Here is a 27,084-nt window from a genome sequence, read left to right as displayed (position 1 = left end):
ACTGACAGGGCCGTGCAGATCAGAGGCTCTGAGGAGCCAGTGATGTGAGGATGACAGAAGTGGAGCAATTAGCTGGTCATGTGACTACTTGGATGGCACTGCAGCTGAATTCATAACAACATCAATTTTTTTTCTGTCCCGGGTGGCGAGTTTCATTTGAGACCTTTCACTGGGTAATCACGCAAATGAAATGGCTTTTGCCAGGTTACTGGCTCGGTCATCTCTGTGAATGCTTGTCTCTCATTTTGTCAGGGGTGGGAGGAGAGGGACACTGTCGCACCTGAGGCCATTAACAGATCTGAGACCATTAATATGTGACCTCTTTGCCATTCACATCTATTGTCTGATTTTGGTTTCGCATTGCAGAGTAGAATTCTCGTTTCGAGATTGCCAGCACTTAGTCACTGATGACTCATCCATCACCAGATGGAATGTTTCACACCTGGAACTTCTGCGGTGGAGATATTACACCTTCCCTTTCCCTGTCCATGTGCTAATTGTCTCCGTAGATGGGATCTGACCTCAATATGTACTATTTGATGATTTGCTATTTACCAATAGTCCGGTTGGAATCTAAAAACTGTTATATCTCTTCAGACAGATAGGTTTTCCTTCAGTATAGGCTACCATTGATTTTAGAAGTATTTGTTGAAGTCAATAATGGTCTGACATAAATACAGTATTTGTGTGACTTAAACTCGAGGACACTTGTACCAATTAGTGACCACCAACACTGACTGTGCGTTCACACCAAAAGCTTCAAAAGCTTCAAGAGCGCCGGAAATCATTCATTTCCTATGGAGAGTCGGCGTTACCGGCTTCAAAAGCGTTCCGGGCGTGAGCGTGGCTTCATGAGCTTCACGGGCGTCAAAATAAAGTTGAGCCTCGGTTAACTTTATGGTAATTAGCTGTGACACGGTTCGGCGTCAACCAATTAGAATGTCAAACTCGCAGGATTGCTGCTTGTGGTTGGTTCGAATGTTTCACGTGTTGGCTTTGAAGCTTTCAGCGCTGAACTGAGTTGAGCGTCGGGCTATGAGCTTCACCAGCGATTTTGACTCTTTTGACGGTTTCGGTGTGAATGCACAGTGAGAGTTCACCACCCATACAGCCAGCCTGAGCTGATCTTGTGTGTAGTGTGTACACGGTAACAGAATCACAACAAACAAAATGGATTCAGTTGCATACCTCGATTAATTACACCCTGTATCCAAGGTGTTACATCACCGTGTATTTGTTAAACTGAACTTATTAACCCTAAACCATTTCCTGCTCTCCTAGCCTCCTAGCTGTCTTTTTCCAGGAATAAAGGCGTTGCGGAGACGAAGGCAGCATGTGCAGCACTCTGACTCTGCGGTTAACTTAAAGTGGCAGTGATTGTGAGCACCTCATATTCTAGGTGAAGCCTCTGACAAAGCAATCTGGCCAGCTATGGAGAAATGCCACCAAAGGGGAGCGCAAGGACACACTCAGAAAAGTTTCCCTCTGGAGTGTCGCTTTTCTTGAAGCGGAGGTGTGTGCTCGAGTCCCTTGGAGAAATCAGCCATGAATAAAAAAAGTTGATAATAAAGGCTGGTTTTGTTGAAACTTTGATATGAGTTTGAGCTTGGTGTTGTAAGTCACAATCTGACTGGTGAACCCTCAGCCAAAACGGGGGCAATTGAGGGGGCATTTCATAACCCCGACCCTAATCCAAGCCTGAATGGTTAAAGGAATTACAGAAAGTCATTAGTGTGTGTTCCAAACAGACTGATTTGCCTCTGTTTCCTAATCCAGGGATCTCCCTCTTGCCGTCAGCCAGCACCAAACCTCAGAGCTGCATCCTGCTGCAGAGGACCAGTCGTAAGGAAGCTGAAAATTGAATTATAGCTGCTAATATTGCTGCTCTCTGCCTCGGCTCATTGCGTGGAGAACAGCTAATGAGAAACTTGAATCTTCCCCAAGCATTAGCTCAACTCCCGTGTGGCCATCAATCTCCTCCGCTGCAACCGCTGTGCTTTTTACACAAAATAACCCGAACAGCACCCGTTCACCACCAGGGTCTACTTCCATACACGCTAAATGCACTGAGGACAATGGTTTTGTCACAGCCTCTCGTTGCACAAGTGGGGAGACATCTATGTGAGAGTAACGCGGAGAGGAGGGCGAAGAAAAGGCAGGACAGGGCTGTTTGTGAGACCCAGAGCTGATCATTACTGTGGAAGAACAGGCCTATAGCTGTGAGGAAGGCAAGCCAGAGACCTGACAAAATTCAAGCAATCCCAAATGACTTCACTGTAAACTGGCCTTCAGGCTTGACAGCATGCTCAATATTTTATGGGTTACACTTTATGTTAAGCTTCTGGGGGATGCTATTTTGTGTTTCCGTTCTGCTCTAGAATGCTTTATGCGGCAGCTGGCGCTGCATGCAGGCCCACCTAATTACTCTTGGCGTGCACAAAAAACATGTCGTCATGGGACGCAGCATGAAGAAACGGGGGTCTGAGAACAGACAGCACCCCGATGAGATCACTTCCTGTCCAGCTGGATAGTGGCTTCAACATGTGTAACACCAGACAGATGGGATTTATACTGCTACGGCCTAATCTCAGGCAACGAGAGAGAGAGAGAGAGAAAAAAAAACATGGATTCCCACAGAATCAGCGGGACAATGGCATCTGACAAATACACATTTCTACCATCAGATGGGTTTGATACAAATATATTCAGCAGTAGCACCGCATAATACTGGCTTTTAGTGGGAAGAGGGCAACTGCAGAGTCTGCAGACAATGCCTGCTCCTCTCCCCACCAGTGCTGCTGCTGCTGAGCTCAGGGCACCAGATGGTGAGACTGGTTGTGGGGTTTGGGTGGGAGCAAGGAGCAGTCAGGGGGTCCTAATCCTCCCTAAAGCCCCACTTCAGCTCCAACCGCAGTGAGGGACACACACACACACACACACACACACACACATGGGGCCCATGCACCCAGCCCAACACTACACCCTCGCTCACAGCCCTGCAGCTGGAGGAGACTGGAACACGTCCACACGCATTAATGAAACTTTACCAGAATGAAACAGAGACACTGAAGAGAGAGATGGGGCACAATTCAAAGGTTTTAGTCCGTTATTAAGCACAATGCAGACACTAAAATGACTAAATGAAAGGTATTTCTAAAGTACATAAGGAGAAGAAGAAGAAAAAGAAGAATAAAGGGGTGCTTTACAAGAACATATTATCTCTCACTATTTTTTCCAGTCCAGTTCCAAAACCATACTCTTAATCAGTACATCAGATATAATATTTACCCTGGTATTATTCCTTGCAGTAGGCCTAATTCAATTTGACTTAGTGCTAACTATGTATGCTTGCATGAGCTCAGGGTGATTACATTTCTCTATGAGTAGCCTAATAATATATAAAGTAATAATGACTTAGTAATTACCTAGTCATTAAGACTAATCTTCAAATACCACACATTGAGCTAGTAAGTCTGTCCAGAGACAACCTTGCCAACGAAAAAATATGTGATGTGTGACTGAAAACTCACAAGGTACTAGCAAAGCTAAGCGTTATCACAGCTGAGCATATTCATTGAAATGAACACATGGCACACAATGTATTGATGGCCAAAGATACACTAGAGCAAACTAGAACTAACATGCACTTCTACTAGGATTGTTTCATGATATTTTTCTGTTTGAGGACATGACCTGATCATTCAACAGTTGATCAAATGTAGGGGGAGTATAAGGGGTGCTCATCCAAGACACTGTGGTTCTTCTCTTGAAGACTTTTATCATGTGTGATGATGACGTCATAACTCGCCACGCCATGCCTGTCCAGGCTCTTCAACCCACTGACCTCTATGCTGAAGCAGTGTGGAGACAGTTATTTTCTTGACTCTGAACGCAAAATAAAAACAGTGTTTAGAGAGAACGGTGACGAAATAATCTTACCCAGTCTCAGAGTAATACTGTAGGCTTTGGGCTTTATCTATCAACTAGTTTAAGATGGGACCAGTGTTTTATGGGTATTACTGTAGGAACCACAGCAACAGCAAAGAAATTGGGGAGCTTGGTATCATGGCGCTATATACTTACTATATGTGATGTCATCAGTGCATTGAAACGAAATGTTGCAAATCTGGTACAGTGTGTGTGTGTGTGTGTGTGTGTGTGTGTGTAACAAACAATGAAAAATCAGAAGAATTACGGTACGCATGATAAGAATATGTTGTCCTCTTAGCATCCTCACTAAGCCAAATGCTCCATCATGGAGCACACATTACCTCAACTGAAATAAAGCAGCACTGCACTTATAACTAAGATGAGTCTTGGTTTCTTTGACAGAAACTTTGTCAAGGAGACTGACTAACTGAGAGAGGCTTTTTATGTGCCAGCTATATTTTTTTATGGTACAATATTATTTCAATGCATCACAAAAATGACCCAAACAACAGTGAGTCATGTTAGCAACATGAGAGCAATAATGATAGTATTGCATATGCTTTTCTGATATTGACATATTGTTGTTTATGGGACCCAACTGCTGTTTGATATTTAACTTTTGGAAGAATGGGAGAAGCTGGGCACAGACCAACAGAAAGGACAATAGTTGTCACATGTGGTGGAACCAAAGGGAATTGGGACATACAGTATGTGGATAAATATGTGTGTAAATGTGAAAAGCCTGTCAGCTTTCTAGACCAGAGTGCTGCATTTGACTTGTCTTTCATACTGTTGCTAAGTAACTAAAAAAATCGGAGTAATTATAACTCTAAGAAAACAAAATGAAATGAGAAAAGCTAAAATAGACTGTTATTTTCCATGAAAGTACAGGAGAAACTTTGATGGAACATTCGTTTAATCAGAGAGCTTATCTTACAGACAGACGATCTAGAGTAGCAGACACTGATGTTTAACTGCATTAGGCTTTGCTATCTACCAATGTGTTAAATATGAAATGTGAATAAATGATGTGTTATTGAATGACAACTGGAGAACTTTCCTTGTTGTCCGATGTAATTGTCCGGTTGGTTTTGAAAGCCTGAACAAAGCACTGTAAATTAACTTTCTTCTATTTAAATAAAATGAAAAAACTCCCTTAGAGAACAGACATGACACAGGACGGGCTCATTGTAATATGTCCATGACTTGATGTAAGCGTCCACCATATGCTTGCGTCAAGTTAGAAACCGTAGAATGAAATCATTTCACAGCTGGGGTGAGTCACGTGAGTGAACATACATCGCCCCATGTAGTGAACAATAAAGTAATATTCTTAATAAAAAAAAAAACACAACAAAATAAAAAACAACAACAACAAAACAAAACAAACAAACAAACAAACAAACAAAAAAACCGAATGCAAGCAGGTTACGGGACTACCGGCTGTCTTATTTGTGGTCGTCCGACAGCACACCTTTACGCATACTCGGTCGTTCCTTTTTTCTGCAAAGAACACCCACATTCGCACATTCAGCACCAGAGCGCTGTTCAGTGTTCACATGCGGAGAAAGCTGAGCAAGGGCATCATCCTGTCCCATTTCTGAAGCCCTGGAATCATTATTTGGCAGGGAGGCGCTGGAGATCACTCCGTCTGTCCGCGACTAGGCTGAAAGAACTCTTACGCACGGAACTGCGCATGCGAGATTGAGAGGAGACTGTGGATTTGACAGTTCTGTGCGGCTCACTATATTGCAAGGGACCCCCGCTCTATGCGAAGCTGCGCACTGTGCGCGCATACTCAGCACCTGTCTTCTCTGTGGCTGGGGATTCGGTGGGAGGGGTCAGTATTTGGCAGGGAGCGGCGGAGAGAAGCATTTCCTAGATACCGACAGCAACGCGTGCGTTCATTCTGGTTCATCACTGAAAGGCAAGCGAAAGGATTTTGGTATTTCAGCAAACAAGACAGGCTAAGAAGGCAGTGTCTCTGGAAATACGCTGAAAATATTAACTACCAGGCTTCTGTTGGAATACAAGAACTGACATTTGTAAAGGTAAGCAAACACTTGACTCGTTAGCCAGCGCTGCTGTCTTTCCCATGGCTTTCAGAAAGGCGAGGTTTATGATAAGGCTAACCCATCTCATCTGGTCCCTTAATTATTTTACCTGAAACTGAAATGAAATTAGCCTACCACTAGAAAGTGGAATGTCGTCATTTGTCTACGCACAAAAGAAGGCTTTCCCCGCACGTTTGTATTTTGCATCTCAGCACGGACCGTTATTCATGCCTAGCAATGTTAGCCAGAAAGCTACAATACTGAGGTTGTGGGCTAGAGATTTACACTGTCTTCCACCCGTACATAGCCTAGCGTTTATCATAGAGCTAGCCCGATAGCTAAGAGGCAATTGCCGCCCAGCATTGGCATGGTTGAATATCAAACGATAGGATACCTTGAAATTAACTCTCAGTTGTGGTACAATGATAGTTTACCTAAATATCCTATCAAGACTTGGATAAATTATCCATTTGAGTTTTTGTCTTCCAGTGTTGCCTATCAAATCACAGTCCCCTCCAATGTAGCAGCGGACCTCCTTTCATTGTCGGTGCGCCTCCCGTCATTTAGTCTCTCCGATGATGTCCCGTTATTCTTTGTCTTGCAGCATTAATTGACCTTTTCACATCAATAAGTCACCTCTCTTTGTGTTTGAAATTACTGTAGTGTGTGTTGGTTATTTTTAAACAGAAATAATTCGCTGTTGCTTGGAATTAGTCGCAATTGTGAATTCAAAGCCTGCATGAAGTAGGAAGGCTGTTGCCAATACTTCAACCGCTACTTTGTAGACTGCCTTGACAGTGGTTGAAACTGTAACAGATGCGCGTTATTGTTGCAAAGGTGTGTGCTACTTTCAGAAGGTGCTTTATGAATAATTGAACACTTACGATAGCCGACATAATTTCGCTAAGACGTACGCTGTTCAGCACGCTTGCATTTATGATGGAATGCCTGTACATTTGATATTAGTCAACAGCAGATTTGGCTCCAGGTTCGCGTTGAAGTTGACAAGATGATATTCGCTACAGGCGCATATCATCCGTAACAGCTATCAAAAGATATATTCAGGATATTACAATCAATTTCATAGATGTCTGGACACAATGCTTAAAGAACAGATTGTCTTACCCAGCCATCCAATGAATTCAAAAGTCTCCCCGAAGAATACCGATCGAAATACTGTGGCGAAGGCCGTTGGTGAACAAAACGACCCTGACAGTAAAAATCGCATTTCTTTCGAGACGTTGTGATGTAGCCTAGGTTATGTCCATTGTGTTATGGCAATGTTGGTATGGCAGTTTCAGTAATGTTTGATCTATGTAAGTACAACTAGGAGGACCAGCTGTGAGCAGCCTAATACAGTCCTACCGAAAAGCACTGGATAAATCTTGTTTCACATAGGCTAAATTTCACACATTTAGCTAAAGCAGGTAGACATTTATCTAGGCATTGTATTTGTGCATTGTAATGTAGCCCAGTGGAATGATAATGTCACGGCGAATTTGGTAACCCTACAGAAATCCCGGACTCCTACTCTTGCTGAGTACGGCCCCCAGTCTCCGACTCCGTGCTATTCAGAATAAGGAGGGGGAACTCACAAACACTCTAGCTTGCTGCAGGGCTGTGACTAAGAATGCCATTCATGACATGCTATTCCTGTAAGCTAACCTCAGTCTGGAATCTGACAGGCTGAGAGGGAGTACTGCGTGGCCAGATTTAGATCTTGAACTTTTGATTGGCATGGAGGCGTGCAGAGGGAGATCCGCAGGGCAACGCCAGGGTGCTGCTGCGACAGTGCTCTGTTTACCATAGGGCTAGAGGCACCTCAGACCAGCATGTGCAGCCCTGCAGGGCAGATCTCAGTATTTCACCAAACTTTGCTCTCCTCTGGTAGATTCTTGGATAAGTAATTTCGCATTTCCTTAGAAGCTTTTTGGAATATTTTTATGGCATTAGTCAGCCTATATTTTTTGGCCACCACTGCATACAATTTATGTACAGCATGGAATTTGTAACACCTAGTTACTCTTGTTTAATATGTAGAATGACATTGAGATTGCATGAAAATGTGCACATCCCCCCAGCCATAAGCAATTCACAAACCACAGCATGTACTGCAATGGTTGAGGTGTCTTTCGATGAGCACAGCATGAGGAAATTAGCTTTTTTGGGATTTGCTCGCTCAGAAATACTTTGGTCGTTGTCTGGGGCACAATGAGGCTCCCCCAGCTCTGCCATGTCCGGCTGCCCGGGGAGACCAGGGGCCCAGGCTGCACATCTGCTAAGCAAGCGGAGCGCCTCGGTGGATCCTGCCCCGCGTGTCCAGACGGAGAGGATCAGGGTCACAGCGGTCCCCCAGTGTGGCCACGGAGGGTCTCTCTCTCCTCTGCTGAAGGACGTGTGGTGTGCTAACGAGAGATCTTTGCTGGAATATGGAATAAGTCTGTGAAAAGTTAAATTTGACTAAGATCAATAACACGTGTCTCATTCTAGAGTCGTGTATTGATCCTACCTGAAGTTGTAGGGCTATTAGAGTTTTAGTAAGTCTGAAGCATTGCTCAGATCCATTCCTCACAAGGTCTGGATTCAGTTATGCTCAAGAACTTAGCGCGAGGGTATTCATAATGCTTTCTATGGAGACGATGACTGCATCCATAGATAAAAAGTAATTAGTCTATAACACTATATGACTTCTTCAATGGGGGTCTGAAGTATGACTCTCACACATGTACTGTAGTGCTTCACGTCTCCTTGAGACGGGGATGTGGTCTGCTGCTTTTATCATTTCACTGAGCACAGCTACACAGAGGAGAGAGAGAGAGAGAGAGAGAGAAAATGGAAGGGAAACAGAGAAAGAGAGAGATAGAGAGAGTGAAGGAGGAAGGTACAGATAGAGAAAGAGAGTAGTGGAGATCGAGTTAGAGAGAGAGAGAGGGCAAGGGGCCTCTTTTTCATTCTCTCTCCTGTCAGTCACTTTTGACAGGCCACACCCAGGAGAGCAGGCTCCAGACGCTGTGGCTAATTAACATGTACAGTTGCCAAGAAAGGAATCAATTTTATGAAGTCTACAACCGCTCCGAATGACTCTGTTAATATTTGAATTCCGGCTCCTGTTCCAATTAATCATATTGCATTGTGTTTCTCGATATGCTGGTTGATCACTTGATGTAAGTGATGATTAGAATTACGACCATGCTGGTTTCTCGTCGTACGCAAGCAGTTTCCCCACGACCAGCCGTCTAATTAAGGGGTGAAATTACCTTTGCCAAAGCCTTATGGTCTCAATTAAAGTTATGAGTAACGCAGTGCAGCGAGAATAAAATACAGTAAAATACCGAGGGGGCCCAGGGGAGGCAGGCCTGTGGTACCTGAGCAGGAACTCATCATTCTGCCGGCTTGATCACTGATGTCCCCTCAGTGGCCACCAGAGCTCTCCATTAGAGTCATTAAGAATACCTTTCATCACCTTTAGTTCAGTCACAACGCACGGCCCACACAGTGCCGGCCGTATGTGTGCTGGCAAACGCACAATGCGTTTTAGTGACTCAGACGTAAATACACTGACAAGCTAAAAGCGTCTTCACCTAACATCACCTAACCTGAAGCACCATCAGAGTGTTGATAATAGTCCTTGCAGGCCAGGGCACCCATCCAGGGGGGAATCTCTGCTCGGCTGATATCTCTCTGACTGGGCCACGCGGTTAAGCCTTTTCTTTTGTTCCTGGGTATTGATCTCTAATACGATGTGCCCATGGGTGCCAAGCCCCCTTGCCTCCTCCAAGTGACTCACACACTGTGTAATGGGACAGTAACAGCTGCCTGCAGCCCCCTCGGTTGTCTCTCACGCATACTTTACTCGGGCCCTTCTGTTCCATCTCCTTCCTTTGTTCCGCCAGGACTCTATTATCGGGGGCACCGCCACCACCACCATCACCACTCTAGCTGTTGTGTGTGTGCACTCTGCACTCTTCTATTGTCTACACATGCGATCAGTTGGGGATGTGCGAGACCCTCTAATGTACTGGAGCACATTTCCTTCCCTCTTCCTCGAGGCGTCCGTCTCCCCTTAATGTAGTTGCTTCTCTCTTACATAAAGCATTGAATAGAATCTGAAGTATTAATGGTGCATTAACTTGCATTATGAAAATGGACAGAGAGCCTTCTTTCCTCCCCTGCGGTGCCGTGACAGGCGCCGTCAGCGGAGTTCAGACTCGATGGCATCTTCTTTTCGGCTGCTGCGCTGATCGCCCCCCCTTTCCACGGAGCCAGACGGGCTGCCGGATTGTACGGGCATGAAATTGTTACACAATTCCGAATTTATGGGGAGATGGCGCTTGTCGTGATGTGTCGTGGCATGTCCTCTCAGAATTGTGTAGACAGCCCATCAGACGTCCCTGCTTGACAGCGGCTGACGCGCGTCGTCTGTTGTCGTTGTCCCGCTCCGTTTTTTCATCGGCGGCTTTTGTTTGTGCCCGTCATAGCTGCTCCTCATCTGGTCAGAAACTTTCTTGGGGAAGCTTCGCCCCCCCCGCGGCTCCCCCTGAAGCCCATCTAAGTTGAAGCGACAGCTGGAGCCGAGCCCAGATACCGGGCCCGAGATTCACCTGCAGGATATGGACACGCTGGTCAGGAGAGTTCAGAACGTCCGTCTCGGTGGACGCGCGTTTTTGCGCGGAATTGGGTTATGATGAAGCAGTTTCCCCAGCTGCCTTGGGTTGGCCCGTCAGAGCTGTCACACACAGCTGCCATCTCTCCTCCCAGAGTGCTGATACTGATTTTAACGAGGACAGAAAAGTGAAGTAGTGAGGGGTTGGTGCAAGTGGCTGCAGAGTCCATTGCCATGTTCAGGCCCAAGTTCCCCTTGGGACCTGGGTTCGAATCCGACCTGCGGCCATTTCCCAATCCCACCTCAACTTTCTCTACAACTTGCTTCCTGATTATATTGTCCTAACTAAATGAAGGCAAAAAAGCCCAAAAAATACACTTTAAAGAAGTGACGTAGTGCTCTTGAGTTCTGCAGGGGGACAGCAGTCGCAGAAATTCAGATAATGCCTGCCACTTGCATACATTTTAATGGATTCAGTTTCAAAAGCTCTGCAGTGAACCGAAAGGTTGGTCTTATGAACTGATAAGAACTGATGACTTTCATGACTTTTGAGTTTGAATTTTCAGTTGTGAGTCAGAGTAAACGTATGCAAGGACTGCACCATCATTGCCTGAAATAAAGACATATACAGTATGATTTGAAGCACACATACTTACCTACATATCACGTTTGCATCAATCTCAACACCCTTCTCTTTCCTGTTTCTTTCTCTTTCAAACACACACACACACACACACACACACACACACACACACACACACACACACACCCCATCTCTGTCAGACTCAGCCTTATGTTCCGCTCTCTCCCTCCAGCAGAAGGTATGCTAATAGTCCCTCATGCTGAGTGGGCCTGTGGGCTACCTCTCTTTCTCATGCACCCCGGGCCTCCAGACCTCGCTGTTGTTGTTTTGGAATCCCTGATACCCCCCCGCCCCCCATTTAGAGCATGGCACCCCCCTCCCTTTGTAGGTGGGTTCAGCTGGGACAGCTGTCCTCAATGTGGCCTGAAAAAAAGCTTTCTCTGCAAGCTGACCCCTTATTCCATGACCCTAAGATCCCAGCTCATTGTTGGTTTTTAACACACAAGTCTGTTTGTGTATGTGCATGTGCATGTGCGTGAATGTGTGTGTGTGTGTGTGTGTGTGTGTGTGTGTGTGTGTGTGTGTGTGTGTGTGTACACACTACACAGATGTGTGTTTTGGTGTGTGTATGTATTTCTGGGTGTGCCTATGTGTAAATGTGTCACATGTGCGTGTGTGCGTGTGTGTGTGTGTGTGTGTGTGGGGGGGGGGGGGTTGGGTCGTGTTGGGTCAGATCACATGTCAATGAGCTGCTGTTGTGTGGAGGCAGGCAGGGCCAGGGTCCTAGAGAGGTGCATGTGTCACAACCTGCCTGGTCAGCCTCTGCTGAATCAACGGCTCTGAAGGCTTTTATGCCTTGATTTCAACAGTACTTTTAATATTCTTTTACTTAGTCCATGGGCCAAAGACCCAAAATATAGCATACCGGTACCATCTGGGTGGGCAAATTCTAGTTGTGATTTTTTTATACCTACACATCCCTAGTTTATGTTTTGATGTGATAGACCTCTGAGATTGGTAGCTTTTTAGTGGTTATCACCTAATGAAGTACACCACCCTCTACAATAAATCGCATTTTAGACACCTGGTGCATATCCTGGTTGAACCCATGGTTAAGATACTTATCAGTGTTGCATAATATTGAGTGTGGTATCATATTAAAGAGTACATCCTAAGCTTTCATTCAAGCACATTGGTGGAGCCCTCTGATTAACACAGAGGTCACTGGAGCTCTTTGAGCCAACAAAAACACAACATTTTCAACCATTTCCGCCTAAACTATACACTTTCTTTATGCCCTGTGGCATCAGAGAATATTACAGACACAAAAGACAGAAACTAAAATACTCTCAGGACTCCAAGGATTCAGAAAATGTATGCTTTACCCATACTACTCCATTAAGGGATGTAATTTTAGGGCCAAACTAATAAGGATGACCAAAATAAGAAGCGGGGCCAAAATTCCGCACATGGAACTCCTCGGCCCCCTTCTGTTTCCTCCCCATATGTATCAATTTTGTATTTTGTATCATATAATATCACTTATGTCAACTGTCATATATTGTTGTGACCTCCACATCTTCCCTGTTTCAGGTACGTATCTGTCTATGTCTTATTTTGTAATCTTATATTCCAACACCACCCCAAGGACTTATGTGTGTATACACACTGTGGAAACATTTGTTGTAATATTATTATGAGTAGAAGAGGCCAATGAGTTGAAAAGAGCAAAATACACTGAAATAGCAGAGGAGGCAGCCCAGCAAGGTTGGAGTGCATGACTAAGGCCTATTGAAATCAGCGCACATGGTTTTGTGGCCAGATCTGCTATTGGCTTTCTTTCTGAATTGGGCATTTGTGGACGAAGTCTAAGGCAGGTGGTTACCATGTCCCTGGCAGCAGAACAAGCAAGTGAATGGTTGTGGGTTAGGAGGAGTTAGACTTTCTGGGGTGCAAGCTAAGGTAGCTAACTGTCTTATTTGTTTTGTATTTGTGACAGACTGTTAGGGTTAGGGTTTTCTAGGGTTATGGTTCAGTACGCATCAACGGGACGGACCAACCTAACCAGCCTAGACCAAGCCTAGGTTGGTTAAGAGTATTTGGATATTGGATATTGCAATGTGTTATTATGGTGGCAGCATGGAGGGGAGTGTCTCCAGGATGCTGATTTCACTGTTAAGCCTTCATGAGGTGTTGTGGGCCTAACTTAATGAAACATCGGTGAATGAGGGCAGGGTGCCCACTTGATAACCCTAATGACATGCTGCATACTGTATACTGTTGTTCGATTGGCCATTCGTCAGCAGTATACTGGTGTGTTTGTGACCGTTGGCAGATTGGTGGTTAGCTTGCTCCTTTAAGTTCATTTGGGCAGAGGCTTCTTAATATATTTTACCTTGGATTTTGGCACAAGGGATTATAAGTATTAATGTAATTATGGTGTGTCATGAGACTGTGACCAACTAACATGTTTTTTAATATTTCATGATTTGACGTGAAACTGCTATTGAGCTAACTAGCCTGCTTAGAAAAGTGAGAAAAAACATGGGCCTATAGCCTACCTAACCTATTTCATAACATCTAAAAAAAACACAAAGGCCTACCATAAAGTAATTGATATATTTCATGTTCCAATCAATGTAATATTGACCGTAAAGTGTTGTTTAGGAAAGGAAAATATGACATTTGTGTTCATGGCTCCGTCACAAAAAGATAATATTTGAATGAGCAATAATGGACAGATAGTTTGGCATCATCTATACATCACCAAGGGACAGAAGTTATCCTCTGATCTTCATATTTAGAGTTGCCCAAAGTTTTTGCTGAGCGCGCACCTGTTTGCTCTATGACTGATGGCAGTGCCCGAGATCAGATGACAATACTTGGATAATGACAATTTGGATAATGTAGGCAGAAATATAAAGATAGATAGCCTAAAGGTAGGCCTATATCAAACTATAAAGGGCAATGTTTAGGGCACTGCAAAACAAATGCAAAGATATAATAGCTTGAACCCCGATGTGCAGAAGGAATGAAGAATGACCGGCCAACTACTTCTATACTATACTTCACTTTGCAAAAACATAGCCTAAACATAGCCTATCCCAAAAGAGACGTTAGGCCTACATGACATATCATGCTTATAATTTAGTACGCTTTAGGCTACATCAGCAATATATGACCCTGGGTCATATTGGAAACGTACTATATCTTAACGTAGGCCTAGAGGTCTTTCCTTCATAAGGTAGCCTACTATTTTCTATTAAGTAAATCTACCAAATGTATCACACATTGCATACCACATTACTGCAAGCAGAAGAAATGACAATGGACATGGATGCATAGAATCTCATTCCAGAATGTGCTGCTTGGAAAATCATAATTAGAAACTATTGGAAATGACAGCGCATAAATGTAAGCTAGTTAATATCAGATGGCATAGGCTAGGCCTACACATGTTTTTTTTTGTGTACACGTTTGTTTTTTCTGAATCACACATACGATAATTCCAGAGATGATCTACAATCAAATGAAGGGTGATTTCTACTTAACATTTTTATTAATGAGGCCCCTGGCGCAGAGGTCAGTTGCATCTGAGGGTTTAGCAGCATCAGGAGTAGGGGTGTCACAATACCAAAAAATCAGTAGTCGGTGCCAATACCAGTAAAATTACACGATTCTCGATGCCAAATTCGATACTATCGTTAAAAAAAAGGATTTTCGAAAATCCCATGTACTTAATGAATTTCTTTATTGAAATATTTGCAGAATACTGAAATATAATTTCTATAACATACAGAGCATAACAGAATACAGTATCCAATTGTGAGCATATCACATAGGCTTACACATAATTAATGAAATCACTTTTCTAATGGATTGTATAAAAACCAATGACTTGCATTGCCTTTTTATCGCTCTGCTTTCATATAATGTGAATGATTTGAAACACACACACATTCTGTAACTACTTATACATTCTATATGAAATTTCTGATCTTCATTAACAGCAAACTTTATGCAGATTATAGCCTACTATTCATATTACAACTCCACCTCTTAAATTCAGCTGTCTGGTTGAAGCCTCAACATTTTGTAAACAAAGTAGCAGGCTAAGCTTATCATACTCTACTGGTTGGACTGTTCAGTTTCCCCACATGTGTTTAAGTTTCAAGGTAAGCTGCTTTTACTCCTTGGGACAGAACCAGAAGTCTTGCAGTTGAAAAACATTGGTATTGAGATGGTCAGTCAACTTGAATGCAAGAGTTTTAATCAAATTTCTGCAGCATAGACTAGCTAATGATGCTAACCGGATTTTAAACAGCAAATTAGCTAGTCGTCTTCTGTGCGTCATTGCGTTCACGATTGTGAAAGTTTTATTTGGATTACTGTAAATGTGCATGTCGTGGGCGGGTGTCCATTGAGCACGCACGAGAGCGGGCCAAGGAGAACAAGTTTACTTCTACTGTTTGGTAAAGTTGCACGTATAATCTACAAAAGTTGCGGAAGGACTATATGCTTCCACCAGGGCAGCGTCAGGTGCATCAGTAGGCTATGACCATGCTTCCAGGAATGATCTGGTTGGTTTCAGGTTGGTTTTCATGGAGACGGACGCTGTGTGTGCGTGTGTGTTTGCATATGTGTGTGCATGAGAGACAGAAGCGTGAGTGACAGAGAGGGAGAGCAGGGAAAGGAAATTCAGCTCAACGAATGTTGTGTGTTTTTCAATATCGTTAAAAAATAGATAAATAAATAAAAAAGTAACGAAACGCAATATGTGGCGGCCGGTGCTGAATCTGTGGTGCATCGCCACAAATTAGTCCATGTGTGGGAAACACTGTATTGCCCCCATCAGTTCCGGAAGAGTCGCAGCACCGATGCTTATGCTGGCGTCGGTGCTTACGGTGCTTCAAAAAAATAGGCATCGTCGGTGTTTTTTCATTTTAGAATCGAGAGGTATCGCAAGTATCGGTTCTCGTGACATCCCTAATCAGGAGGGTGAAGAAGATGGTTGATGGAGAAGAGCAATTTGGGGTGGTTTTGATGGTTATTGATGAGTGTGGAGTAATATCTTGTTTTTGCCTGAGAGAGGGCTTCTTTGTAGTTTGTGACGTGTTCTTTAAATGTTTCACGATGGACAGTGAGGTTGGATCTTCTGTATCGTCTCTCGAGCCTACACCCTGTGGTCTTCATCCTGCGGTACTCAAGGATGAACCAGGGGAAAGGACCAGAGAAAGACACTAACATGTGGTGAGAGGTGCTACAAAGTCCTGAGAGAGAGGGCATGGTTGTAGTGTTCAACTAAGGGTAAGGGTGGTGGGTCACGAGATGAGTCGCTATGGAGTCAGATAGCGTCGAAGTAGATTAGGGGCTGTGTGGACCCAGACAACGTGAAGTGAACACATTCAAAGGAGGTCATATTAACTTTGACCAGGATGTGAGCACGATGCATAACATTAAGCCCGCCACCATGGCCAAGGCTGTGAGGCTTCAGGATATAGCCATAACCTGGGGAGTGGCTTGGTTGAGAGTTATGAACTCTGTGTGTTTCTCCTGTGAGAGTTATGGGCAGCTCCAGTCTCCTGGGCTCTGCCCTAACAGGATTCTCACCACTCAGCTGCCGGCTCACCTTAGTGTTGCCTATCCGCCTTCTCTCCACTCGATGCCGACCGAGTAAAAAAACTGGTCACCTCAGCCAAGACCTCAACAGCAGCCTTGAACTAATGTCCACCACCCTGATCAAGACCTGTCTTCCCATGCTTAAATGCATCTCTGGTGTGGTACCATCCAGCTTCATCACCTTTCTGAGCTCATCGGCCTTAGTGGCACAGCACTGTCCTGGTTCCAGTCCTACTTCACAGACCGGAAACAATTTATCACTCTCAATGGCTCCAACTCTGTACCCGCTACTCCTAGGTCATATTATCCGTAACCATGAACTCAGCTTCCACTGCTATACCGATGACACTTTATATCAGCACAAACTCCTCATGCCAGCTCCCACCCACAGAACTTGTAAACTGCCTGCAGGAACTCAAATCATGGATGACCACAAACTTACTCAAACTCAACAGTAATAGGACAGAGCTCATGGTGGCAGACCCTGCACCACTGCTCAGGAAAGTTGGAGACGTTGTGGAACGTTGGAGACGTTGTGGAAGGCTGATCCATTTCCCCATCTCCTGAGGCGTCATCCTTCCAGTCCCACATCAACATCACCAAGTCCGCCTTCTACCACCTCAGAAACATCTCACAACTTTGGCCTTCACTCACACATTCAGTAACACCCATCCATGCCTTAATCACCTCCTGTCTGGACTACTGCAATGGTATTCTGACTGGACTGCCCACCAAGGCCCTTAGCAGACTCTGAGTATGTCCATAACTCAGCTGCCAGGGTGTGTGGCAGTATGGTTTGTTTGGGTGTACTGTGTTTGGTTTTCATCAAACATAGCACCTGCTGGAGTTCAGTGCAAAAAGTTCAATCTTAGTCTCATCTGCCATAAAGCCTTTTTCTACATGGTAGCAGAATATTCCAGTGTACTGTATATTGCACTAATCTCCAAGCGCTATGTTTGGCGAAAACCAAACGCAGTACACCGCCCAAAACACACCATACCTACTGTGAAGCATGGTGGGGGCAACATTATGCTGTGGGGATGTTTCTCTTCAGCGGTTCTGGGCAATTGGTCAAGATAAAAGGGAAAATGGATGCTGTCAAGTACAACCAAATTCTTGAGGAAAACCTGTGTCCCTCTGCTAGACAACTGAAGATGGGCAGGTCATTCACCTTCCAACACAACAATGATCCTAAACATACTGCCAAAATAACAAAGCAGTGGCTTAAGGATGGGAAGTTGAATGTCCTTGATTGGCCAAGTCAGAGCCCTGACTTAAATCCTGTAGAAAATCTGTGGATTGACTTGAAGACAGCAGTCCATCGCCATTCCCCACAGAATTTGACTGAATTTGAGCAATTCTGCAAGGAAGATTGGGCAAATATTCCCCAATCTAGGGGTGCAAAGCTAATAGAGACATATCTAAACAGATTGATGGCTGTAATCAAAGTAAAAGGAAGCTCAACCCTGTTACTTTAGTTTTTCAATTTTTTTAAATTAATTTTCAGAACTGTTGCCTTTTTTCATTATTTTGATGTTTGATGCTAAATTTGTAAATAAAAATGGGCTTTGATTTCAGGCTGTAAGACAAATAAAGTAACTATTTAAAAGGGGTATGATGATTTTCTAAAGGCATTGTATGTACTGTAGCACCTACTGTACATGTATGTACACCGAACTTTCCAGTTATACACACATACAGATATTTACAGAGGAATTTGTTAGTTAATCATTCCTGGCCTGATTTATGGGACATTTTAATAATAAAAATAATTAAAAAAAAATTACTATGGACAGTATATTGTGATTTCCTAGGTAATGAAAGCAGATATCCTGAAATCCCCCTGTAATTTTAATCTTGTTTGTAAACAAAATGATTGTCTGCCTAACTTTATCATACTGTATGTTCAAATCTATCTACCGGAAATATATGCAAAATCATGCATAGGCCTATTTAATGAGGCAACTCCTCATTTGCATAATTAAACATACAATTTTTAAAAACTTGCAATACTTTTTTTCATACTTGTGTAAGTAATCAACTGAGGAAGTTTCATGGTGATATCTATTATTTTAAAATTCTACCCTGTTCACCTGTAGTGTCTCACTTTAAATCCCGAATATGGGGGAATGTGGTAAAAGAAAACTAGCAAACAGGTGGGGAAATGCACTGTATGTTGTCACAGAGAAGAATTGTGACATTCATGAAGAATCACAACTCTTCTACTGGCCATGAAAAGATTGTGAAGGAGAGGAAACAGAAGGGGGCCAAGGCGTTCCATGTGCGGAATTTTGGCCCCGCTTCTTATTTTGGTCATCCTTATTAGTTTGGCCCTAAAATTACATCCCTTAATGGAGTAGTATGGGTAAAGCATACATTTTCTGAATCCTTGGAGTCCTGAGAGTATTTTAGTTTCTGTCTTTTGTGTCTGTAATATTCTCTGATGCCACAGGGCATAAAGAAAGTGTATAGTTTAGGCGGAAATGGTTGAAAATGTTGTGTTTTTGTTGGCTCAAAGAGCTCCAGTGACCTCTGTGTTAATCAGAGGGCTCCACCAATGTGCTTGAATGAAAGCTTAGGATGTACTCTTTAAAATGATACCACACTCAATATTATGCAACACTGATAAGTATCTTAACCATGGGTTCAACCAGGATATGCACCAGGTGTCTAAAATGCGATTTATTGTAGAGGGTGGTGTACTTTATTAGGTGATAACCACTAAAAAGCTACCAATCTCAGAGGTCTATCACATCAAAACATAAACTAGGGATGTGTAGGTATAAAAAAATCACAACTAGAATTTGCCCACCCAGATGGTACCGGTAGCCGGTCTGGCCCATGGACTAACTTGTGTCTGTCCCAAAAGCAATTTTAATCGAGACGTTTTATGGAATGGAAAATGAGTTGTTTGCTTTGACATTAAATGCCGATAACGTGTAGCTTTTAAACCAGGTTTGATAGGATTTATGAAGGTACAAATGTGTGTTTTGGGCATGTTTAATTGCTAGGCAATTTTTCTATACTTATTGGTATAATTGCTACAATCGCCTCCCATTAACATGACACCAATCGGCAGGGCTCTCATATTGAGTTTCATTTCCTGAACTTCACCCGTTTATCCATCATGTTCTGTGGACAATTGGCAACACAATCGGAGAGCCGTGATTGCATGAGCAAGCTGGATCCAGTTCAGTGTTAATCTTTTAAACACAGCTTGACGTGTGTGTAATTTCATGCTCTTCATTTCAGGCCAAAGGCTCAAGGTCTAATTTGCTCCTCATTCACTGGGATTGATGGGCCCCGCTCAGTCATTCAATGCCTTTGTTTAAGTTGTTTCATTTCTATAGAGAAGAAATGACTCTCTCTCTCTCTCTCTCTATCGGGGGAGAGAAGCTTCTCAGGTCATCTAGGGCTCCTCATTCTGCCCCTGCATGTGTCCAAAACAGAGGCTGAGGACATGCTCAGGAGGGGTTGAGAGAGGAGGGGATGAGTGCTGCTGTGCCTGTTCTACACTACACTGCACTACACTCTCCTACCAAGTGTGGTTGTCATGTGGTGGCTAGGTGGAGTCAGGGTGAAGTCAGCAGCACAGCACAGCACAGCACATATTTTTTTGCACTCTCTTGAAGAAGAGCCCCCGCCCCCCTCCAGCCCAACCCTCCCGCCCCTCTTATAAAGAATATGTGCGCTCTGAGCCGGGAGGGTGTCAGAAGTGCTGTGATGGGCCCTTTTTATAGTCGTGTCTTAAAAATGAATCATCTGCCATTGGGGCACGGCGGTAGGGAGAGATGGCAGCGGCATCTGCTGATGCTCCGCCGCGTCTCATCCTGCCCCCAAACAGCTCTCTGCTTCTTTTTTATTTAAAAGACGGAATTGGTTGGGTGCTGGGGAGAACAGCCCCGCTGACATTTTGTTTTTTCCGAAACGGGCGTTGCGGGGGACTACCGGGTAGCAAGCCCCCAGAATCTCACTTCAAAGAGAATTCACTTTCTGTTGCAAGCCTGCAATGCTATGAGGTTATGCAGGTTGGTATTCAATAATGGTGCTTCAAGGTTGTATTGGCTTTTAATTTTGGTTATATTCCTGTAGCTTAGCCTTTGAAAGCAGGCCTCTGCAGAATGGAGAGAATGTTTCTCCTTTTTACACGGCAACAAAGATAGAAGCATTCTTAGGAATACGTGAAACATATACATACGTGGAGCCACGTTGTGTGTCCAGGTCTGGTTTCTTGACAGGTTAGTAGACATAGCCTTGGACAGAGAACTAGTTGTGTGAAGTGGTCCAAAGTCTTGCCGCAAAAGTTATGACTTTCCTGAGGAGAGTGTCTGTTTTTGTCATGTTTTCCAAAGAATCGTAACTCCTCCTGAACGCCCACTGGCGACGACATTCATGTCTATGGATTTGATGCTCAAGAGATAAAACAATTTTCTACAATTCTCCTGTCATGGCAGAAAGGGGGAGCTAGTTACTACTAGCTAGCTACATTAGTTTGTTTGTTCGTTAGCATTCCCACTGTAACTAGTGTAGACCTCATTCATTCCTCCTTCAGATCAAAAATCACACACCTAGTTGCTGGTGCAGCTTTTCAGTCAGCCATGAAATGGCACAAACAGGCATGAGGGGTTTCCTGCAAGAGATGGAAGAGCCATAAAAAAATATATATAATATATATATAATATTCCTATTCGCCCAACCCCCAATGAGAAGCTGGCATCCTGATTAGATCAGATGAGATCTGATTCACATGTTGGGTGGAACTGGAGAAGGGGTGTGAACCGTGTGATGATGCAACACAGCAGCGCAGGCCTCCTGGAGTTCCAGCATGCTCGCCTGCAGCCCCTCCCACCTGTTTCATCAGCCTCCCTTTGTCTGAGCGCTCCTCCACTGGCCACCCTTAATCATGCTCTGAGAGACACAATGCACTTCACATTCACTTGCACAGAGACCTCATGTCCTAAATACATTTTATTTTTGACTTGCATGCATGTGTGTGTATGTGTGTGTGTGTGTGTGTGTGTGTGTGTGTGTGTGTGTGTGTGTGTGTGTGTGTGTGTGTGATATGTCAATATGATTAATTACTGTGCTGTAACACCATAATTTCCCTTTGGGAATGAATCTATCCATCTATCTGAATCCATCTATCTATCTGAGCTGCTCGTCACCGCCTGTGGTGAGGACACAACAGGGCCAGAGCATCAAGGGATGGGCTAACCGCGTGCTGTCACACACAATAACATTGTACTTCAGAGGGGAGCTGTGTGTGTGTGTGTGTGTGTGTGTGTGTGTGTGTGTGTGTGTGTGTGTGTGTGTGTGTGTGTGTGTGTGTGTGTGTGTTTATGGAAGCGTTTGCAGCATTTCTTCCACCTGGTTCCCTCCAGAGCTGGCATTGTAGTTATGACTCAGGTGTTGTCCTCAGGTGTTCTAAATGAACAGTGTTTGCATCATGATCTTGCTATATTCAAGGAGGCATCTCAGAAGTCGGACGTTGGACCTCAGTTCCAAATTTAAAGTCAGGGTAGATCAACTTACTCAACTTGATCAAGTTTAGAAGTAGGAATTCCAACAGTGAGTATTGTTCCATTGTACAGCCGGAAGTCAGATTTCCAGGGTATGTCTGGAAAGAAATTGGGAGATTCCAACTAGGAAATATCCATCTTCCGAATAGTCTTGAACGCAACATTCTCCCGCATCAGTGGAGGAAGGAAAGAGAGGAAAGCCAGGAGCACGCATGCACACACTTGAATTCTTTATTTGAACCCACCAATCACCTCTCTCGCAAATATTTCCAGAGGTGAAATTCATACAAACACACACACACACACACACACACACACACACTGCACATACACTCCCACATACATACTTGCACACATGCATGCACCCACAAATAGTGCAGCAGAAGCTGAGCAGCTAATTGGCTCTGAGCTCACATTCAGCTCACAGTCATGTGCACATCAGTAAGGGTATGTGTGGGTGTCTTCAATGCTCTATAAGGTCTGTACATTCTCAAGCCACTGCAATATATGCGTGTTTATTATACGGCTCTTCACAATGCAAGTAGAACGCCCCATTGACTTGAATGGGATTTCCCAACGTTCTACCGGTCATTATTTCTTGATAGAGGACCTCTGAAAAAAATAATGACCGCTGTCAATGGCAACAGTCACGTTCTATCTGTGTGGCGAACTATTTATTTTGTTAGCGGAAGCCACGAAACGGTAGCTAAGTCATTGCTAAAGACACATTGTGGTACGTTTCTTCTCGTTTTGGCAAGTAGACGTATAATAAGCAGGATAATGTATAGAACACCGGTCATTATCGGAAAATAATTCCCTTCAGGACGAAGCAAAACCCCTCCGCTGCGCGTCGGGGTTCAGTTCATCCTGTCGGGAATTATTTTCCGATAATGACCGGCGTTCTATACATTATCCCTTACGTATGTTTGTGAGTGTTTGTGTGAGTGTGTGAGAGAGAGAAGTAATGGAAAAAGTCTCTGTACACATGTACAGTGTGTGTGTGTGTGTGTGAGAGAGAGAGAGGTATAGAGTGTATTGGTGTATGTGTGTGTAATGTGTTTGAGAGCGCATGAATGTGTTTAATGTGTGTGTGAGTGTGTGTGTGTGTGTGTGTGTGTGTGTGTGTGTAATGTGTTTGAAAGCGTGTGAATGTGTCTAATATGTGTGTGTTGTGAGGAAGCGGCTCGGTGCGTCTCCTCCGCGTGACCGGGCGTGTGTGTGTGTGTGTGTGTGTGTGTGTGTGTGAGCGCTGATAGCACAGTGCCGACATGCCTACTGCGCGGCTCAGCCTCAGACTGCCGTCTCTGCTTCCCTGACCTGCCCCTCTCCTCTACCTCCTCTCCCTGCTGCTACCGCTCCACACTTCAGAGAGAGAGAGGGTGGGAGAGAGAGAGAGAGAGAGGGGGATACAGAGAATATGAAAAAGAGAAAATTATGGGTAGAGAGGAAGAGAGGAAGAAGAAAATGAGGGAGAGAGAGGGAGAGAGAGGGGTACACAGAGAATAAGAGGGAGAGAAAGTGAAGATAGTAGGAGAGTGGGACCCAGAGCAAGAGAGAAAAGAGAGAGAGAGTGGGAGAGAGAGGGAAAGAGAGAGAATGAGAGAGAGACAGAGAGAGAGGGGAAATGTCAGAGAGAGAGAGAGAGAGTGGGAGAGAGGGAAATGAGAGAGAGAGAAAGAGAGAGTGAGAGAGAGGGAGAGAGTGAATTGAGAGAGACAGAGAGAGAGAGAAATGAGAGAGAGAGAAAGAGAGAGTGGGAGAGAGGGAAATGAGAGAGAGAGAGAAAGAGAGAGAGTGGGAGAGAGAGAGAGAGAGAGCAAATTGAGAGAGAGACAGAGAGAGGGAGAGAAATGAGAGAGAGAGACAAAGAGAGAGTGCGAGAGAGGGAAATGAGAGAGAGAATCAGTGTGATAGAGAGATGGAGAAGCGAGAGGCAGACCTGTGTGCTCCACGGCCTATTAGAGATGCTCAGAGCCTCACCCACCCAGGTGGCCCCGAGGCCGTGAAGAAGATACTGCGCCGCAACAGGGGCAGCCCTGGGCATGAAGCACTGGCATCGCTTAACCTCCGGATGATTAGCCCTCACGTGACTCAGGCCAAGATTCAGATCAGCCAGAACACAGACAAAACCAGTGACATGATATTTCCCACTGAGGCGGGTCATCACCTGCAGCAGGATAATTAGATTGTGCTGACATTTGCATCGCAGCCCCGTCTGTGTTGCTCGCCTGCACTAATGTTTACAAGTTTACAGAGAGAGAGAGAGACAACAGAGAGAGAGATGCACTGAGGCAAATGTTTGAAAGAGAGAAAGAGAAAGAGAAGCAGAGTAAGAGAGGCAGAGCGAGAGAGAGATGTGCAGAGGCAAATGTATTAGAGAGAGAGAGAGAGACAGAGACTGAGAGAGAGAGTGAGAGAGACAGAGAGAGAGAGACTCAATTAATCTAATCTGATAGGTAAACTGGCACAGAAGGGGCCACTGTGTGTGGCAGATTGAAATCACTGATGAAAATCCATTGCAGATGCCAGGTGCCCGAGCAGGGGAGTGGAGCCTGCTAAAACACGCCGCGCGGCGCCAAAGACACGAGGACGAGCAGGCTCACTCGGCTACTCAATACAGACGCCGCACGAGGTGCAGCACACAGCTTCCGCTGGAGCCCAGGCACTCTGTTCACTACGCACATTTAATCCTCACAAGAGCTGAGAGGAGGGGATGGTGTTTTTCTTGTGCAAGGATGGGTCGCGTGGTCTAGGTGTGCACCAATCCATCGCTGCGGTTGCATATTAGCAGTAAACAGACTCAAATGCTGGGATTGGGTATTGTGGCCTCAGGCATAGCATAGATGACACTGGGGTCAATTGGGCCAGTGCTCAACCCAATATTTGTTCTATGGGCTGGAAAGAAGGGAGCTATTAACACGGTCAGCAGTTTGTAGAGATAGCAGCTATCTACCGCAGCTCTGCAGCTCTGGGTTCCGTCCTAGTGAGTGTTAATTGCTAATAAAACACTGGCGTGGATCAGTACTCTGACTCAGCTGATACCCAGAGTCCAGGTAGCAATTTGGTTTTTGGGAGCGTAACTCTGATCAGTGCGTCCCCAACAGTCAGATCGCTGTCATCAGCAAGAAGGGATGTGTTGCCTACAAAACAAAAGTTAATGAGCTGCAAAAACGGGAGAATGATATGAGCGTAAAAATTAGCTTTAGGGCTGGCCAAAAAATCAATTGAAATCGAAAATGATTTTCTTTTTTTTTTTAAATCAAAATCAATCTGTTTGTCTGAAAATCGAATTCCATCACTGAAAAATGATCTGGCATAGGCTACTGTATGTCCAGTGTCTTCTTATCCAGCTGCTGATGGGCAGCAAAAATAAGCAGGATCTGATGTCGGAAGTGATGGCGTTCATTAGTGGGGTCATCCATAAGCATGGAGGCTTAGGCCTAATGCAACAGTAGGTCTGATATCTGCATATCCCCCCATCCAACATGTCTGTTACTTCTAAAGGATTATTAGGTTTTTAAGTCCTAACTTGATTATTACCAGCCATAATGTGTTTTGAACCATTTTTTTTTTCAATTTGTAGTTCGTAGGGGGGAATAATTGTAAAATGGGTTTTATGTGAAAAAGATGAAATTTGTTGTCAGGCCATATTGCCCAGCCCTATTTAGCTGTGTAAAATGCTAGTTAACGTCTGGAGTGTAGTCTTGGTTGACTAGTTTTGTTTACTCATGGCGATAGTTTATATGAGCGGAAAATGCTTTTAGCCTTCTCCCCTTTGAATGGTGGAATAGACACGCCCATTCCGGTTCTCTGAACCAAGGTGCCACGTTCCGAACCGTTTTTTGTTTGGTCGAAATGCTCCGAACGGTTCACATGTTGGTGAACGGGAACGGAGAAAAGGCTATGAGAGGAACAGAAGAATACGCCTGTCAGAAGAACAGAATCACAGACCGTGAGGGGAACAGTAGAACGGGCCTATGAGCGGCCAGATCGGGAGGTTGAAGTGGGCTGAAGGTGGCCACAAGTCAGAGAGGACAGATCCTCTGGTAGCGTGCAAGTGGACCTCCTCTCCATCAGAGCAAAGACATACTCCAGGGATGTGACATGTTACACTCACTTCATGTATCAATCATAATCCAGTTATCTACTGCTCAGTGTGTTAGGCAGTTTGTATTTCTCTCTGTATCACCCCCCCCCCCACCCCCATGCCATCCAGCAGGCATCTCACCCATCATGACCTTATTTCAGAGTGCTGGATGCTTATCAAAGTATTAACCTCAATTTGTGGCCCAAGTTAATCCTCATAAACAGGGCCAGAGAGGGGAGAGAGGGAGGGAGAGAAATGAGGAGGGAAACACAGATCAGTGTGTGTGTGTGTGCGTGTGCGTGTGCGTGTGCGTGTGCGTGTGCGTGTGCGTGTGCGTGTGTGTGTGCGTGTGCGTGCGTGCGTGCGTGCGTGCGTGTGTGTGTGTGTGTGTGTGTGTGTCATTGAGCCTAGCGGATCCAGGGGATGGTTTGACTGTGTGGGGGTGAGTATGTGATGGACAGTATCCGCTGCGGCACTGCCCACTGCCTGGGCAAGTCACCATGGAGATCAGCCACTGCTCTCCTCAGCACCAATGCACTCTAATGACTGGGCTGGATAGATGTGTGAGTGTGAGTGTGAGTGTGAGTGTGTGTGTGTGTGTGTGTGTGTGTGTGTGTGTGTGTGTGTGTGTGTGTGTGTGTGTGTGTGTGTGTGTGTGTGTGTGTGTGTGTGTGTGTGTGTGTGTGTGT

At 44.6% G+C, this 27,084-nt stretch overlaps 1 protein-coding gene across 2 annotated transcripts in view; it reads left to right on the top strand.

Moving 5' to 3' along the window:
- Positions 1-5,821: 5,821 nt before the first annotated feature.
- ctnna2 (catenin (cadherin-associated protein), alpha 2) overlaps positions 5,822-27,084 on the top strand; it is a 413,529-nt gene continuing 392,266 nt past the window's right edge. For both annotated transcript variants that reach the window (XM_062520942.1, XM_062520937.1), the window contains exon 1: positions 5,822-5,981. The gene's annotated coding sequence lies outside the window, so the exon portion shown is untranslated. The remainder of the gene's footprint in view (positions 5,982-27,084) is intronic.

Source organism: Sardina pilchardus, chromosome 2 (assembly GCF_963854185.1).
Source record: "Sardina pilchardus chromosome 2, fSarPil1.1, whole genome shotgun sequence".
NCBI classification, from domain to species: Eukaryota; Metazoa; Chordata; class Actinopteri; order Clupeiformes; family Clupeidae; genus Sardina; species Sardina pilchardus.
This window is presented reverse-complemented; position numbering and strand designations above follow the sequence as displayed.